Raw genomic sequence first — 18,163 nt, 5'->3', positions numbered from 1 at the left:
ACGTCTCAGCCACAGGTTTTCTGTGGGGCATTGGCCTACTCGGCTTTCCCTGTACTTTGGCTGTTCATATATTGTGTTGTCAAACACAGACGACACCTCACAGTGTTAGGGAATAGACAACACTCAGACAGGCACAAAATCTTCAGACATATCCCTGATGAAAATCAAAATTTCTCTAGCTCATGGCTGGGTTATGTTTCTGTCAATGCCAACTGAGTAGGAACTTGACTACGAATGCATCTCAACAGTACTGTAATATCGATTCTAATTTTTCAGGTACACATGACAAAAATGAGATTGAATGATGACTCCTTTCCCCTCAATGGACAACTGGAAAGACAAATGAGGTATTCTGTTAACTTTTTATTAAAGGATCTCCAATTTATTTTCCTTGGATTTCTTGAAGAGGAACACATGTACTGAAATTACATTTCAATGAGTGAATGTAACTTTGTGATACATGTAATTAGACCATAAAAGACAGAAAAGAACTGCAGTTTCTGAATGGCTCAGTGGGTAGTCTCCCTGCTTTTATTTTCATTATTAAGTGACTCAGTAAATTCCTATTCTCTTAAATTCTACAGTTTCACAGGCCTGGCTGTTATGTGTTTTTAACAAACTCAGAATTACAAGATCAGCTGGGTGGAGAGTCATTAGAGTGCAAAAACAGTAAAAGCTCAACTGAATAATGGAAGTTTTATGCAATTTGCATTTGATCCATATGCTGCAGTGAGTAATAAGCAGAATTTTAACAAATGTATGGGAATTAAAAGTCCTAATTGCTGATATTAACAAGCATTTCCAAAAGATAATGATTCAGATTTTACAAAGCCATTTGATCTGTATTTCAAATAGAAGAATAAAATTTATGCTCCCAGCATTGAAATAGACTTCCATAAACAAAATAGCAGATATTTTATAAATCTTCTTTTCTTGTCTAAGCTTAAATGAGTCATGACCACTTACATTCCCATGTGTCTCAGCTACCTCTGCCAAGTTGGTTCCAGGAAAAAAAAAAAAAAAAAAAAAGTATTCTGTTACTCTTGTTTTATAACAAGGGGAAAGGCAAAGAATTTGCAGTCATGGTTCCAGAAAGATAAGATTAATTTTCTCTAATTAATATGTCCATTTTCTGTCAAAAAGAATTTGCTTCACTTATACTAATGGAAATATATATTTTTCTTTCATTTCAGAGTGGCACAAAGGATTGAACATGCATTTTTAGTGTCCTCCTCTCAAAAAATAGTCAGCAGAACTGAAAAACGCTCAGAGAAGGGCAACAGAATAATTAAACTTACAGAAAAGCTTCCAAAAGTTGAATGACTAAGTTAAGTTTGAAATCTTTTTTTTTTTTTTTTTTTTTTTTTAAAGTTTGAAAAAATTTGAAAGACTAACGTAAGGTGTAATATCAATCTGTGTAATTATGGGTGTCAAGAAGAGGACAAACATGGATTAAATGAAATAAATAAATCAATAAATGCTGTGCATCAGCAGCTGGAGGAGAAGAGTGAGTTGACAGATATGCAAAACATTTCAGCCATCACCCAGGTGAACACATTGTCACCTGGCTGTTCCAATGCTGGAATAACAGGGCCAGTTGCCAGGACTTAGAGGATAGAGAAGCCAAGCAGCTGGGATCCCTCTCTAGGGAAGTGACCATTGACAAAGTGATTGAGAAAGGGACACCAGTCCTCCGACTCTGGAGGCACCTCCTGTTAGGCATGAAGGACTGGTAACACTTCGAGGGAGATGTTATATGTTGCCCAGTGGACTACCATGGAGAAAGATATCCAGTGCCTGAGTAAGATAGCTGTGCTGGAGGTGATTTATAGTGAAATGGATGACAAGCAGGTATCCAAAGATCCAGTCATGTGGTCTACATGGTGGAAATTTGTACAGAGCAGACCAGTGGCAGCAATGGACTGGAAAGATGCAGAGGAACCAACAGTGGACGTAGTGGTCTGCCAATTCTTTCAATACGAATATCTCCTTTCTCTGTTATGGGCCTGCAGCTCAGTTGTGGAGAAACTGTCCCAACAGGTTCAGCAGCTTGAAGAGCATAGATTTTCCTTCTCACCTATATGGACCAGTACCTCAGCTATGAGGTACCTCAGAGACAGTGCTATTCTGCTCAAGGGAAAGGATACTGTGGATGCGCACCACATTGCTCCCTGTGGTTTTATTTGAGTGGCCATAAGGAGGACGTGAGGAAGTGGAATGGCAAACACACTTTGAGCCTAGAACCTTGGGTATGTGAACTGCAAGGAAAAATAGCAGCCAAAAGGTGTTCTTCTAGGAAAATTACTGCTCCAGTTTCTATTGGGAAGTTTTCCAGAAGGAGCAGAAGGGCTCATCTTACTATTGACCCTTAGGAAGGGACTTCTGTTTCACATTTGAAAGAATTAAATGATGGTCAGGACTATGGTCAGGACTAGAGGGACCCTGCCTCTGGATAGGCAGAAGAAAGGGACAACCAGATTTATTGGACTGTTTGGATATGATGACCTGGCACATCAGACCCACAGGAGTACAAGGCTCTAGTGGACAAATTGTGAGAAATAAATTTGTGTTTTTGCAGTAGAAAATTCCACTAAACTTGTATATTCAAAAGTGATTATGCAGGCATAACAGTGGTATAACAGTGGGGAGTATGATAAATAGATAAGGGGAAGATCCCATTGTCCCAAAATAAGTAGTACTCAGCCAACTAGGAAACAGGGGGAGAATCAATTGTTGGGTAATACAGAATATAAGGCTATGATATACTTTTGCTGGGTGCTCCTTCTTGCAGGATGCCTGCCATTACAATTGTGAGTAAAAATGCTACTTCACTGAGATGCTCTCCCGAGCCTGTGTTATGGGCTACAGATTGTTTCTCACAACCTGCACACAGAGTACCCTAATGTCAACAAGTTACCAAGAGGCAGAACCCCTCTGTATTTCTAGAGTGGGGCCTAAGGGTGCCTACATGAAAGCTGCAGAGAGGCTCTTTATCAGGGAGTGTAGTGATAAGGCAGGGAGTGATGGCTTTAAACTAAAAGGGGGTAAATTTAAATTAGATATAAGAAAGAAATTTTTTACCATGAGGGTGGTGAGACACTGGAACATGTTGCCCAGAGAAGTTGTGGATGCCCCATCCCTGGAAGTGTTCAAGGCCAGATTGGATGTTTTTTTTTTTTTAGCAACCTGGTCTAGCAGAAGGTGTCCTTGCCCTTGTCCATGGGGTTGGAATTGGATGATCTTTAAGGTCCTTTCCAACCCAAACCATTCTGTGAGTCTATGATTCTAAGGGTGACAAAGGGATCCCAACAGCTGTCAGTATTGGAGGCCAAAGTGAGCCTAAATAGGAATGAGTGGCAAAATCACCCCATTATGTCTGGCTCAGAGGCAGTTTGAAGAGAATAAAGCCATTCAGCTGGCCCTAAAAGCTGCCAAAAGAGAAAAGTGGCCAGTGTTCTATCTTTATACTGACACATAGATGGTGGTAAATGCCCAGTGGGGGTGACTACAGCAGTGGAAGTGAAACAATTGGCAGCAAAGCGTTAAACCCAATGGGCTGGTATTGTGGCAAGACATTGCCGCCTGAGTGGAAAGCATTGATGTAAAAATATGAAATACGCATGTTCACGTTTCCAAGAACGGTGCTACTGAAGAACATCAGCATAAGAAGCAGGTGGAGCTGACCTGAAAGAGGCTGCAGCCCATGGAAATCCCTCACAGGAGCAGACTCCAGGACAGAGCAGTAGCTTTTTGAGGAGGAGCCCATGGTGGAGCAGGAGATCTGATGGAAGCTGCTGCCTGTGGGGGACCCATGATGGAATAGTCCATTCCTGACAGATGGACCCTGTAGTACTGGAGCCATGTTGGAGCAGTTCTTGAAGAGCTGCTGCCTGTGGGCAGCCCCTGCAGGTTCAGTTTGGGAAGGACAGCATCCCCTGGAAGGGACCTCATGTGGAGCAGGGGCAAAGAGTGACCATGAAGAAGTGGCAGAGACAAAGTGTCAGGGACTGATTTCAGCCCCCATTCCTTGTTCCCTTGTGCTGCCTAGGGTGAGGAGGAAGTAGAAGAGGATTGATGAGGGGGGGAATGTGTTTTAAGTTTACTTTTAGTCTGTTATCAATAGATAATAAATTACATTTATCTTCCTATGCTGAGTCTCTTTTGCCCATGATAGTAATTGGCAAGTCATCTCCCTGTATGGTGGTCTCAATCCATGAGCCTTTCTTTCATCATATTTTCTCTCCCTGTTCTTTTGAGGAGTGAGAATAAGAGAGCAGTATGGTGGAGCTTAGCTGCCCATCAGTGTGAAACCACTACACCATGATACTACATATCTGACTTTTGGTGTCACTCATATAATGTTATTTAAGGCTGTAGTGATATTATCATATTTGTTTTCTTTTGCTTTCCCAGGCAATCTTAAATACATTCTTGTCTACCCTTTGATTTCTTTAATGTGAAATCTCCAAGATGATATATGGTAACATGTTCCATCCTCAAATGCCAACACTCCAGTAAGCCAGCCTGACCCACCATTCATATTATCTTTCAATCTTTATTGCTTCTAAAATATCAAAGGCCTTAGGACTACTCAGAAGTTGAAGTAACGTAACAGCTGAAGTCACTGGCAAAGCAAACTTTGACTTAGCTGGGTAGGAGATTACTCACAGTGCATGGAATAATTTTTTTGTAAGACTGTGGTTAAGGAAATGATAAATTAATTCATGAATCTATGATTTCTGTTTAAATGTGACAGATGTTATAGATCAGAAAACTATGAAGACATGCATGATGTATATAACAATACTGCTACATTACAATTACAGTTGAATAGTTCTGGAACATCCTAAAATCTACTGATTACTAGTAGATTACTACTAGTAATCTAAAATTACTACTACCTATTTCGATATCATATACAGTAGCAAATGATAGAACTAACATTTTTCTTCATTTTTTGACTCACTGTGATCTGGCTTTAGTGTTACCACTCAATCTTTTAATCTTCTACTTCAAGCCATCTCTTTCCTCTTCAACAAACCACTTATTTTCTACTCTTAAAACCTCTTCCAATCTCTTCAGTATTTTTCTGTTCCCTGGCATGCTTCCTCCTATTCTTTGTGCTTTATTTAAACAGTCTCTTAATCGTTTGGAATTGAACAGCTGTTAAACCTTCTTTTAAGTCAGTCTTAATTACTACCACTTTCTATTTTCATCTCCAATCTATTTTATAACTGTAATCCTGTATCAATTAATTTCCAATTTATATATATATAATGTGATGTAGAAATTCTGGAAATTTCCTCTTCTTGTTTTTAGCATTATAGAACACTTGAGGATGCTTGCATTTATTTCTATTATTTCAGTCATGTTTCTGACAAATACTGAAACCTAGAAAGACAATGGAGGAAGATGGGAGAAGTGAAGATGACAGTTGTCACACTTCGCAACTTCAGACCTCTGATTAGGAACAGATTCATTGTAAGAACTCTGGAGATGTTAAGCTAAGATAACTTAAGATTTTTCACTCACTAAGGGGCTTCCAGAGGTTGTTTCAGCCTCTAGTATATTTGGAGATGATGATTTGCCCCTGAAGAGTGATATTCAGTTTCTTTGCACCAGCATTCGAGGTTTATTTAGACAGATGAAGGAAGAATCCAAGTGCCCTCAATGTCTGTTTCTGCTCCAACACTGGGACAGAGCTCTTGTGTTTTGTTTGATGAGACATGGGACGATTATTATAATGATTAAAAATTGAATATATGATTGTGAACAATAAGGCGAAAAGTGATACAATATTAAAGGAGAGAAAACACGCCGAAAATATGACTGAAAATCATATCATCTTCCCTAATAATGATGAAAAGAGCCTTCTTTATAGACCTGAGCAAAGGTCAGTCTGTCTTTTTTACCTATGTTATTCAGAACAGCTGCAACTGACTTCCCTTGAATCAGCCGTTCTGTTTTGCAAACTACTTTTGGCTATCATTTCTGTTTCTGATCTGGCAGCCCAAGCCAAATCTTTACATTTTACCCATTTTGTTTTAGTATTAGCTATTACTCTCACTTGAAGTTACCAGTTCCACTGTATAAGTTATTAGCTAGCAAAGGAAATACTGTCTATGGATGATAGATATTGAGTAAGAAACCATTTAACCTTTCTGTGCCACAGTTCAGAAAACTTATAAATATTTTTTAAAGCATATGAGATCAAGATCTGAAAAGTAATTGCTATGGATGAGTCTGTAACTAACTCCAACAGTGTTATATAGAGAAGTCAGAGGAATTGTCTGGTTTTGTCCTCTTCAGCCCTTTACACTCAATTACTCTGTGCAGCTACTTCACAGACCCATGCAAAAAGAATGCTGCTTATTTGCTTATTCAGTGTTCTGTAGATAGGTGAATACAGGGATGTTCAAGAAGTCCAAGTCAACAAGTTGGATTGATGATTTATTAGATATTTCAAATAACTGCTTGTCTGAACAAATTGACAAGGACCACACTCAGGTGCATGTCACAGGGGGATTGAAATTATTGGGCCAGGCTGTCATTTTCTATATTGGCTTAGATGATACACACTGCTTACTCTAAAATACCTTTTCTCATTGTATTCTGTATCCTCCTCCTCTATTCTCATTACAGTTCTTACAGAAGATCAGAAAACACAGCTCCCAGGCATCTGCCATTGCAACACCTCTGTGAAACAACCAGCAGGATGCTGAAGGATCAACTACTTTTTCGTTTTGTATCATGCACACTGTTGTCTCCAATCTCAGAAGCAGGATTCTGAGGAAGATTGAAGCTGCATAGCATGAGAGTATCCTGTCTGCTTTCAAAACCTTTCCTTAACAGCTGCCCTGTTCAGTTCATGTTAGGATTAAAAATGTTGTTGCTAGATTTACATGGATGTGATTAATAGATTGCTGTGTTTTTAAATGGGTGAGTTATTATTTTTACATAAAAGTCTAGAAAAAAATCCTTCTTGATAATAAACAAAATGAAAAATACTGGCTCCATCTTAGTCAAGCTGTTTTTGCTACCAGATTTAGGAAAAACATTCTCTAGTAGAAGCTGTGACTGTTAGCACAGTGTCAGGGCTCATCAGCTCCATGCCCAGAAGTTGCTGGCTGTTAAAGAAGCCTCTGTCTCCTGGGAGTTTCTGAACTTGTAAGGAAAGGAAATGTCTCTGGACCACTATTAATTTTCCATACCCTGGTAGGTTGCCACTATAGTTAAATTTACAGCCTTTATTTGCTTGTGGGGGCAATTAAGCTACAGTTGGCCAAGAACTTAACTTAAACACTTATCTTTTAAATCATATGAGCCAGTGCAGAGAGAGTTAAATATTCCCAGCCAACAAAATGCAGATAACTTCCTGCATATGCACACACAAGACAGAGAGATACTTTAATAGGTTATGTTATGGACCTCAGCATAGACCTTCTCTTACACTTGCAGGAGCAAAATTAACTTTTAACGCGTCCCAGTAAAAGGCAAGCACATAGTGCAGATAAATATCTATGTATATGTAAACTTATGTACGTGTTTTTCTGTTATGTGTATATATATATAGGCATATGTGTATACTGTACAAATGTGCATGCACATACATATATATCTAAAAACATATTTTGTCACAGAATACAACTTGGACATCCATAAATCTATAAATCTTTCAGATGATCAATGTACACACTATCGTTTCCTTCAAAATACTCAAACTATAAACATAATTTCTTGTATTTCCTATAAAATATTCCATTCCTAATGAAATCCCCACGTTGGAAATTAATATTATTGTAATGTTTCAAGCTATTACTATGTAAAGTTATTGAGATATCACAAGGCATAAAACAAAGTTGGGGAAACTGAACAAAAATCTTGATGATTCCTACATTACACAGCACCTGGTTTCATAATTGACATAAATAGATAAGACATTAAATGAAAACTGTGTTTCCTTATGTTCAGTGAAATATATGTCATTTACTGGAATTATGAATAACAGCTTGAATGTATTGAATATGTAAGAGTACATTAGAGTTTTGCTTGTAATAGAGACTTCCAAGACTGATTTGTTGCTTTGATGTGCCATAATCTTGAACTGGCAACCAGTTTTCTAGTGATGCTAACAAAAACTGTTCAGAATGGTTCCTGAATGTTCTAAAAACCATAAAAAAAAAAAAAAAAAAAAAAAAAAAAAAAAAAAACACTTGTTTTAAAAATTACAGATGTCATCATCTGTTTAATTTGGTTTCATAAAATTAATTTACCAACAACAGAAAAATGCAGGGATTCTTATAATCAGATACAGTGAGATTTTAGTTCTTGTTAACTATGTCTATATATGTAAAGAGAAGATTCACTGCTTCCCTTCAGTAAAAGATTCAATGTGAACTGCAAAAGGAAAAAAATAAAAATAAAGAATTTAGATAGAGAATAAAATGACAGAATGGTTGCAAGCCCTTGCCACATTATGGTAGCTGTGTGGGTTGCAACCATGGGTGGTAACAATGACAGCAAATAGATGAGTGTTTTAGGCCTACATGTTTTCCTAAAACACTCTACAGCAGGAAGTTTTTAGAGTAGGTTCTCCCCAACTTGTAATTGCATTGGCTGCATTGGAATGGAGAATGAGACAATTTATTTTTTATAAACTGATGAATTATTGAGAAGAAACAAGAAGCTGCCAGAGCATTATAATTCTCTTGGAACCAAGGGGGCAAATTTTTGAAATATCATCTTCTGTCTAAACCAATGCATGTATGACTGATGAAAAGACACAATAGTTTCATTTTGTATTTCATAGACTTTCACAATAGGGAGCTAGAATTTCAAAGGAATTTTACTATTATCATAATTTTAATTAACCTGTGATTTTCATATTCTCCACCCCAAACAGTGCACACAGTTGCAATTTAGAGCAAACAAGTATGCAAATAAATAGAAGAGCAGGTAGCTTGTGGGATTTTAGGAAACTTTATGATATGCAAAAGCTGCTAATTTTTTTAATTTTTTTTTTTTTGAATATGGCATCTTTGGCTATAAAATGGGCTTGTTAAATCACAGCTACCCATACAATAAAAGTGAAAATAATAGGAGTTTTCTCAGACATTTGTGATAAAGGAATGGAAAAAAATGCCAAAACAAAAACAAAAAAATTAAAAAAAAAAATCATATCTCTGTGAACCAAAGTAATCTTTCCACAGAAAAATGCCAACATTCATATTAGAAACATCTTTACCATAATTACATTACATGTAAAGTTCTTAAATTTATGCTGGATTCTCCATAATGGGTTAGTATAGTACTAATATTTTCCTTGTTATAATATAGAGAATATTCACCTGATCTTTCAAATTATACCACTTAAGCCTACATTCAGTCAACTGTCTCATACTGAGGAAAGGAATGAAGTGAACACTTAACAAGAAGTAGAATGATAGCATTCTACTGTTATCAGTAGAATACCAAGACTTCTTTAAACTTCCTTGAATCAAGACCTTAATTGCAAAACACATGGAACATTTTGTTTCTTTAAAATAAAATCTGTTGCATGCTGACCATAAAGCTTAACTATTTTGAGCTGTTGACTCATGTAGGTAATTCTTATTGTAAAATTTGTTTTTAAGAGAAAGGTTTAAGGAAAGTGTTAAAATAACAGTAAACATTGAGTTAAGCAAGAAAGAACTAATGGAAGATGACTGAAGTGTCATTTTGTCCTAGAATACTTGTTTACCAAACACGTATATTTCCATAAGGAAATCAAGCCTTGAAAGATGTCTTTTATCTATCTACCAATGGGAATATCATGAAGAATATGATCAGAGATGACCTATTTGAATGTGCTAGTGTCTCAACTGTCTTCAGTTGTTTGTTTTTTTTTTAATTGTTATTATTAATTTATTTATTATATATATATATATGATGGCTTTGAAATGAAAACTGTTTTGCCTATTATTGTTTTGAAATGTCAAGTTATTTCTGTCTTCCATGAAGTCTCATTCATGCACTTGCTACTTTGTCCAAAGTAAGTAAGTAAAACCTCGTTTAAAGGACAAGTGTAGTTGTATGTTACCACTGAGGAGCAATGATTACCACAATGATGTTACCACATCAGCAATGATTATTCCTGAATGTAAGGACCCTGAAATGTGGACTTTAGGTAGTGCAGGATACTCTGTGCAAGGTTACTGGTTCCCTGGGTGTTATTAGCATTGTCTTGAAGAATTACAGATGCTTTGAGGACTGACCAGATAAAAAGGTCCTTGCACATATCTCATCGGACAGACACTGCAGGCACACACATGGGTACTGTCGTCCTAATGGCTTGGATGGCCAGTTACATCCCAGAGTCTTGTGCTTGGTGACACTAAAGCTAAAATGAAATCCACTTCAGTGTCACTAAGAATTCAACTACAGTTTCTGGACTTAATATAATGAATGAGTGGGTGGGAAATAAGGGGTAAAAGGCAAAAGATCAAAGGCACGTCAGTAAGAAGACATCAGTAAAACAATGTGGTGCTTCACCAATGGCCCTAACAAGGAAACAGAATGTGATGAGAGTAACGTCCCTTCAAAAAAATACAATGAAAGGGAGGATTAAAAGGCTTTCATCCAGACCCTATCTCATGTTTGGACATTTTTTGAATTATTAAAACCTAAAAGGCTAGATCTTTGTCTGCAGTTAACCCACAGGAATTCTTCAAATAGAGGAAAGTTCCCAATGGGCCTGAAGCCAGCAGAGGCAGTTGTGAAAAGCAGGTGGTTCCTAGTAAGTGGGTGAAGAGGAAGCATTTTGGCAATAAGCAATAAATCCTTCTTTTATCCTAACCCACCCCTACAAAATTCAGTGTGTCAGTTAGATCAGACTGTGCAAGCTCTCAGGTAGGACAAATACCTGACCACTGAAATGCAACCCAGCTCACCAAGAATCCTCTACTTTGTCCCTATGGACAAAGGCACTCTCAGAAAAGAGGAGATTCAAACCTTTGGTCAGAGCCCTTGTTTTAAATATTGTGGAAGAAACAAATCCTCAAACAAGATATTATTATTATTATTATTATTATTATTATTATTATTATTATTATTAAAAGTAATAAGTTTAAGGAAGTTTATAGATTATACATTAAGATAGTGCATTATACATTATACATTATACATTAAGATAGTGTAGTGATAAATGTACTTAATCATCTCAAATCAGTTCCGTATTTGGTACAACTGGCTTCAGTCCACAAACAAATATGTTCAAAGTTAATATCGCTAAGTTAAACAGTCATAAATAAAATGTTTTTATGTGAGTGTGCAGACCAAAATGCACTTTTGTAATTGCTCCGCACAAGAAAAAAAAAAAAAAAAAAAAAAAAAAAAAAGGAGTAATTATAGCACAGGACTAAGTACAAACTAAGGACTAAGTACCTATGCCATCAACTTGCAACATGTGACCTCAGTGCCTTCTGTGTTAGCTTCCTGATCAGTTTTTAAAATACTAATATATTCTTTATATTATCATTATGAAGCTTTATTAATCATTATGTGCCATTAAGAAGTACTTTGATCAAAAACATTTTAAGAATAAAGGTGAGATTAGTATTTACTAGTGTAGGAATCCCAAAAACAGATATACAAAGTTGATTTGTCATCCCAATCCTCCTTAGTAATGGGAAGAAATGCACTGCCCTGTACGGGACAATTAACCTTCTTCAAGACAGGTCACATCAATCACCCTACAAACTTACTAATTTCCTTCCACAGACTACAAAGTTTGTCATGTTTAATGTATAGGTACATTAGGTATAGGTACAGTAAAGGAGGCTGTAGCAAGGTGGGGATTAGTCTATTCTCCCACGTGCCTGGTGACAGGATAAGGGAGAATGGGCTAAAGTTGTGCCAGGGGAGGTTTAGGTTGGATATTAGGAAGAACTTCTTTACCGAAAGGGAGCTTAGTGATATGGTTTAGTGGAGGACTTGTTAGTGTTAGGTCAGAGGTTGGACTAGGTGATCTTGGAGGTCTCTTCCAACCTAGATGATTCTGTGATTCTGTGATTCTTTTAAAGTGTCTAAATACATTCAAAGACAAGCAGTTATTGTTTTTGGAATGTCAACTTTGTAGTTAAGATGTGTAAGGAAAACTAGAGAACAATCTGTAGGCAACTTGGTTTTGGTTTCATTCATGGCCAAAATCCCTTCTGTATGGTATCTACTAGGTAGTTAAAGCCACCATAGTGAAAGTGTATGCTTTTGAAACTGGTGGCAGTAGTTTTTGCAGCTATGAATGTACTATAAAACAAAATTAAAATAAATAAATAAATAAATAAAAAACCTCACCATGCCAGCACAAAATTCAAGGGATTTACTGCAGGTCCAATCACTTTATGTCATTACCATAAAAAATGAAAGGTAAACATCTCTCCCAATTTAAAATAAAATGTTCTCAGTATAAGCAAAACACAAATGGGATATTTTAGTTATTTTTCAGTAAAAGGTAAGCAGGGTATATGCAGCAGTCAGCGCTGAAGCATAACAAGAGAGTTTATTTTGAAGTGTTTTGCTAATAACAAACATATCTACAAGAACAGAGATTCAAACAATGATATCATCTCTGAAAGATAGTTTTCATTGTAATTATGTATTCATTTCACTATGGTTCACTGTAGAAATAGCAATGCTGAGAGCATTTGAGAAGAATTTGTCCTTGCTTTCCTTTGCTCTGCAGAAGCAGAATGTGCTCTCTGGAAGAGAGACATCTTGCACTCACAGGAAGCAGGCTGTGAGCACGCAGAACTGTGTGTTCTCCCTTTACAAAGGTCCAGTTGACACTCCCATTTCCCTTGGCACAGCTACAAGATGTATTTCAGATACTTAACCAAACCACAAATTCTTAAAAACTCTGGGAACAGACAACAGGATATTTGTATTAATTTACCATGGTAGAGTCATCTTGTTGATGCTAAGATGTCTGCATCTGTACCATGAAGGTCAGTAGGACCTTGAGATACTTCAGAACTAAAAAGACACTTATTTTCTGGCACCTCTGAATGTGGGTTTTATTTTCCTTTGATACCATTAGGGAAAAATCATCTCACCTAAATTTAGCTGTATGAAATCCAACATCAGCAACAATATATACCTGCAGAGAGCAATTCCTTCCACTCTATTACAGGTGTATGAATTAGATGGACTAGTTTGTCCACTGGCAGTTTCTGTATCTCTCCACAGACTATACAAGGAACATAGATGGTTGGTTTACAACTGGCAATCAAATTCATAGTGGCTAGGTGAAATGAATCCAACATTTGTTGCAAAAAAAAACCCTTTTAGCACTTTTCAAGACTTACCAGCAAAGATATTTTTGACATAGATCACAATATACAAATTCACTGGGGCTAATCTTAAATCAGACATAAAATGACCCTGTATCTTCTGCTAAAACCCTATTGTCAATTCCTTTACTCAAAAAATAAATTGATTGTTTGTACTTTTTAAAACAGAAAAAACTATATTTAAAGAATTTCAGTTTTTCAAATAAAAGTAATGTTTTAATTCAGAAAACAATGTAATTTTCCTTGGAAATAAATTTGGTGCTCTCCCTTCTTAGTCCAGTACATTTAGGTCTCACATTAGACTGCCAGTCTGCTAAAGACAGTCTCTATGCTGTGGAATACTGCAGTTTTAATCTTCAAAAAATTGTCCTTCAGTATTCTCCTGATTTATGGCAACACAAAAAGGAACACAGGCAAAAGTCTGTCCATTAATCTAATGAAGAGAGGACTGCATTGATTTTTCTAGGATTGCTAACTTCCTGTGATGTGATCGGGTACTTTGATTAAATGATGGTTAAAGTGAGCAAATTGAATTCTCAGTCAATCCAACACAGAAACTACCATAGGAAGGTCCTTACTGGCAGACTGCCCACATCTCGTAAGGAGCTCCCAGGCTCTCAGGCCAGGCCAGCTTCACATATATTTTCGGGACGGTAAATGCAGAGTTGCACTGATACTCCTCTCGTGCTTTATGGCCTGGGTTAGTAATCATACCTGATACTTGGCCATCACAAAGAGCATCGCTGTCTCTCTTGGCTGTTTCTACCTCTTTATGATGGACATGAGACCAGACATCGAGCCAAAAAGTGACAGAAGCTTTAGGTTGTTATTGCCAGTTTGCATAAGATGATGTTTTGAAGAATCCTCTGTAAGGAAAAGGGGTTGCAGAGGTAGTAGGTGGCAACCTTCCAGAAGTGTACATCCAACAAACAGTCATAAATTCACGCTATTCACAGGTTGTTTCAAAGTTTGGTGTATGTATGTGCATGTCTTTTATTTTTCACCTGCATTTTATCTTGCTTATAGCAATCTTCATGCTGTACTATCACAGTACACCCTGCACAGCTGGGATTCAACTAACCCAGCTTAAGAAGGCAGGTTTCTTATCTCATATCTGCATCGTGAGCAAAGAGAGACAGACACTCCTGGAGGATGTTTTTTCTGTTCCAAAGAAGATGTCGAAGTACAGAGGATGGTTTACTCTTGTCTTCTGCCTTTCTTTCTCCAGAAGAGAAAGGATTCAGTAGCCAACACAGAGGTATTTCATGTCAATTTAGGCATCAGTTCAGGGTATCAGAAGTAACCACAAAAGGCTGGCCTGTGTGGTACATGACCTATAAGACACTGGTGCCCTCCTAGAATAAGGGGCAGTCAGCAGTCAGTGAACATACCTTAAATCAACTAAAAGGATAGGATGTACTGCTGTATCAGCAACTGAAAAGCACATTACATGACTATCTGGCATAAGGACACAAGGAGCAAGAGCCCATAGAACTGTTTTTCCAGTCTGATCTTAGGTGTGAGTGTAGATGACACAAATTTTACATTTCTCTGAGCCAATAGGGATGTATTTCTGTTTCTTAAAACTGGTATTAGAAGGAATCACATTAAAAAAAAAAAAAAAAAAAGTAAAAAACAAAACAACAAACAAACAAACAAAAAACTTGTACCTCAAGCACATGCATGGAAAACAAGCACGTTTGAGGTAGGACTGGAAGAGTTCAAGGGCACCACCGCAAGGCTTGGCTGCTCACCAACCATATATGCACAACTGATAGGATGGGGCCTTTGCCTTCTTGGGGAAGGCTGTTTGCTCCTCAGAAGCTTTCCACAGTATGTGGGAAGTATCCATGGAATAACCCATAACATTTGTTTCAGAAAATCCCAGGAGGAAGTCTTTCTCCATCTATTGTTTCCCTCTCTACCTGTTACATAAAATACCAGATAATATTATTACAAAATACCAGATTTATTACCAATATTACACAATATTATTACCATAATATTCAAATGGTTCATCTGACATGCATATGTATGAGAGGAGCTCTTCAGGTGAGCATATCCAGAACAGGCTCAATCAATGACCAAGCAATTGCACAAGTTGCCATAGACTTTACAGGTTGAATTTGACTCCCTGATACATGTAAAATTCACCCAAACTGAAGTAGCTTTTCCTGTCCTCCTTCAGCCCACAATCACTGAAAAAATAGCTTAGCTGTAAAAAAATTATATTTTTTATCGAAGGTTCCTTTCAATTCTTGTCCCACACCAGTCACTATCTATTTTAGAAATAAGTGGTTGAGAATAAAATAGAAGTTTAAAAAATAAAATAAAAAGGAGGAAAAAGAAATCCCTGAAAAAAAAAAATAGAATGATTTTAAAAGGTGCATTATATATTTATTGTTTGTTCAGCACACTTTTAATTCAACACATCTTTTAATTCCTTTGTAAACTTCACTGTGCAAAGCAATTACCATTGCTCTTTACCATTTTCAAAGTCTATTTGACAGAGAGTTAATGCACCTATGAATGATTTTTGCATGGATATCTGTTACAAAAAGAAGACTCAATTTGCTCAGCCTTTCTCTTTTTTTCACCGTATAAACTAAAATAATTAATATCTTTTTAATCAGGTGAATTTATTTTCCAGCAGCAAATCTCAACAGGCATGAAGATCCTGGCACCCTTGTTGCTGGTGTTATGCTATGCCCCAGTACTTAAAATCAGAGTAAGGGAACATCTCTGTCTTTTATCTTCCTCAGTGGAATCAAGGCTTCTTAAGCAGATAGTTCCTGGAATTTTGTTTGTTGAAACAAACATGGTAATGGAAAACTGGTTTATAAATGAAGTTTTATCTCCAACGTAAATTCAATAATTTAAAATATTATGCTTGATAAAATAACCAAACTATAACCCGATACACCTTAAAACTGAACAGAAATGGTAATGGTAAATCTGATACACATAAAGCCATTAAATATCTCAGTAGAACAATGCTTTCTATATTTTTATCTGCTTTTTCTTGAAATAGGTTATGCCTTTTCTTCCTGCTTCTATGTTACCTTTCCATAAGAGAAGTCATGCTGACTTGCTCTTCATTTTCAAAAGGAATACAGTCCTTTTTAGCACTGATTACCAGAATCACCAATGTAGCAGAGCAGGCAGAGATGCTACACAAGATTTTCCCTGTTGATTTTGCCCCCTCACTGCAATGAATCATGTCCCAGAAAAAAAAAATGACAGATCAAACAGTGTACTGGCATGGAGAAAGGTCTCAGGTGTTAGGAGGTGCTGTCATGCTCATTTTTGCTTGTCACCTAAGGCAAAATACAAAATACAAAAATATGTATGTGTATACACAAAGCTGAAAACTAATCTCTTAATAGTTTTCTCTATATGTGTCCTCCAGTATAAACTTTCCAAACTGAGGTAATGCAAATCCACTTCCATTGATCAGGACCCAGTATTTGCAGTGGGCATACTCAAAAAGAAGCAAAATCATACCAGATCTGGAGTGACCTCAACTGACTCAAATTTCAACTAGCAGTATTTGGTTCTAAATAAGATGAGATAAGAAGAAATGAGATTTTTTTCTGGAGCTATTTTAAGTGCATCGACTACTATATATAGTGTCAGAATAAGTGGCCGAAGTTAAATTTAAAAGACAGGCATATTTATGCTTTGCTGTTTCCTAATATAGCCTCATCTGTTCCAAAGTCTGAACAAGAGAAGAGAAACAAAAACTGTAGTAAAGAACATCATCCTTGTGCAAGCAAAAACAACTTTTTTTTTTTTTTTTTTTTTTTTAAGTATAGAAGGTAACACCAAAATTAAAACATGAGAGTGTCATAAAAGTTTCAGATGTTTTGACATTAAAGGACTATTCCCAAGTCCTGCCTGAAGAAGTGGTGTAAACTCAGGTCCTCTGTAAATCCAGAATTTGTTATTCCAAGACAGTTGTAAAGTAGTCTCACTCATGCTTGGCTTCTCTGTATGTAAAATTCTTGCTTATGTGAATGAGATAAAATCATAGAAAATTCTACATATTTCCATATGTAACCTTGCTAAGCTATCTGGGTCTGGGTTTTGAAAAAGAAGCTTAAACACTGAAACGTGCTATGTCACTGCAGTACAATTACATTTCAAATTTTAAGTAGATTGTGTTGAAAAGTGCTTTAATGTTGGCGTTAATTAAGCAAGTAGGACCTAAAAAAGACTATTTTCCATTCTGTGCTTCCTGTATGCTACAGAAAATCTATACGTGATCAGATTCTTGTAAAAAGAAGCATTCCTTTCTTAAATGTAATCAAGATGCAATTTCCATTTTATCATCTTTTCACCCATTTTTTTCAGGAGTGCCTGTTCTGAAGAAAGGCAGAGACTGGAAAGTGGGTTTATTTACTTTCACCTAAAAGGTGTTTTAGAACTGGAAGAGCCATCTCACTTTTAAGGCATGCTTCAATAAATGTAATTTTTGGTTGCCATGCTAACAGGAAATCACTCAACAGAGTCCAGTAAAACAAAAGTGTATAAATGACATTTCCTTGTGAAAATGGGGAAATATATTAGATTAACAAGACTTCAGGTTTCTCCAATAGCAGCGATTTTTGCAAATCTGCCTTTTTGTAGAGTGCAATTTTCTGTCGGCATTCATGGCTCCAGGGCATCAACTGCTTCTTTCCAACAAGACTACGGCCTCTGTCCTGTCTCTCCAACAGCGAGCACCTTGCAAATGTAAACCTAACGCACGGATGAATCCCACCAGGAGCTTTATCATGCTCCTCTCCTATCTACCTCGCATTTCTCCATCCTCCAGGCAGGAGGTCCTTCCCGGCAGG

General features: G+C 36.8%; 1 protein-coding gene across 1 annotated transcript in view; it reads right to left on the bottom strand.

The window, feature by feature from the left end:
* The window catches only part of TRPC4 (transient receptor potential cation channel subfamily C member 4), a 161,929-nt gene that overhangs the window by 142,736 nt on the left and 1,030 nt on the right, over window positions 1-18,163 (bottom strand).

Source organism: Aythya fuligula, chromosome 1 (genome assembly GCF_009819795.1).
Source record: "Aythya fuligula isolate bAytFul2 chromosome 1, bAytFul2.pri, whole genome shotgun sequence".
Classification (NCBI taxonomy): domain Eukaryota; kingdom Metazoa; phylum Chordata; class Aves; order Anseriformes; family Anatidae; genus Aythya; species Aythya fuligula.
The sequence above is the reverse complement of the archived record's forward strand: the minus strand, read 5'-3'. Positions and strand labels throughout refer to the sequence as shown.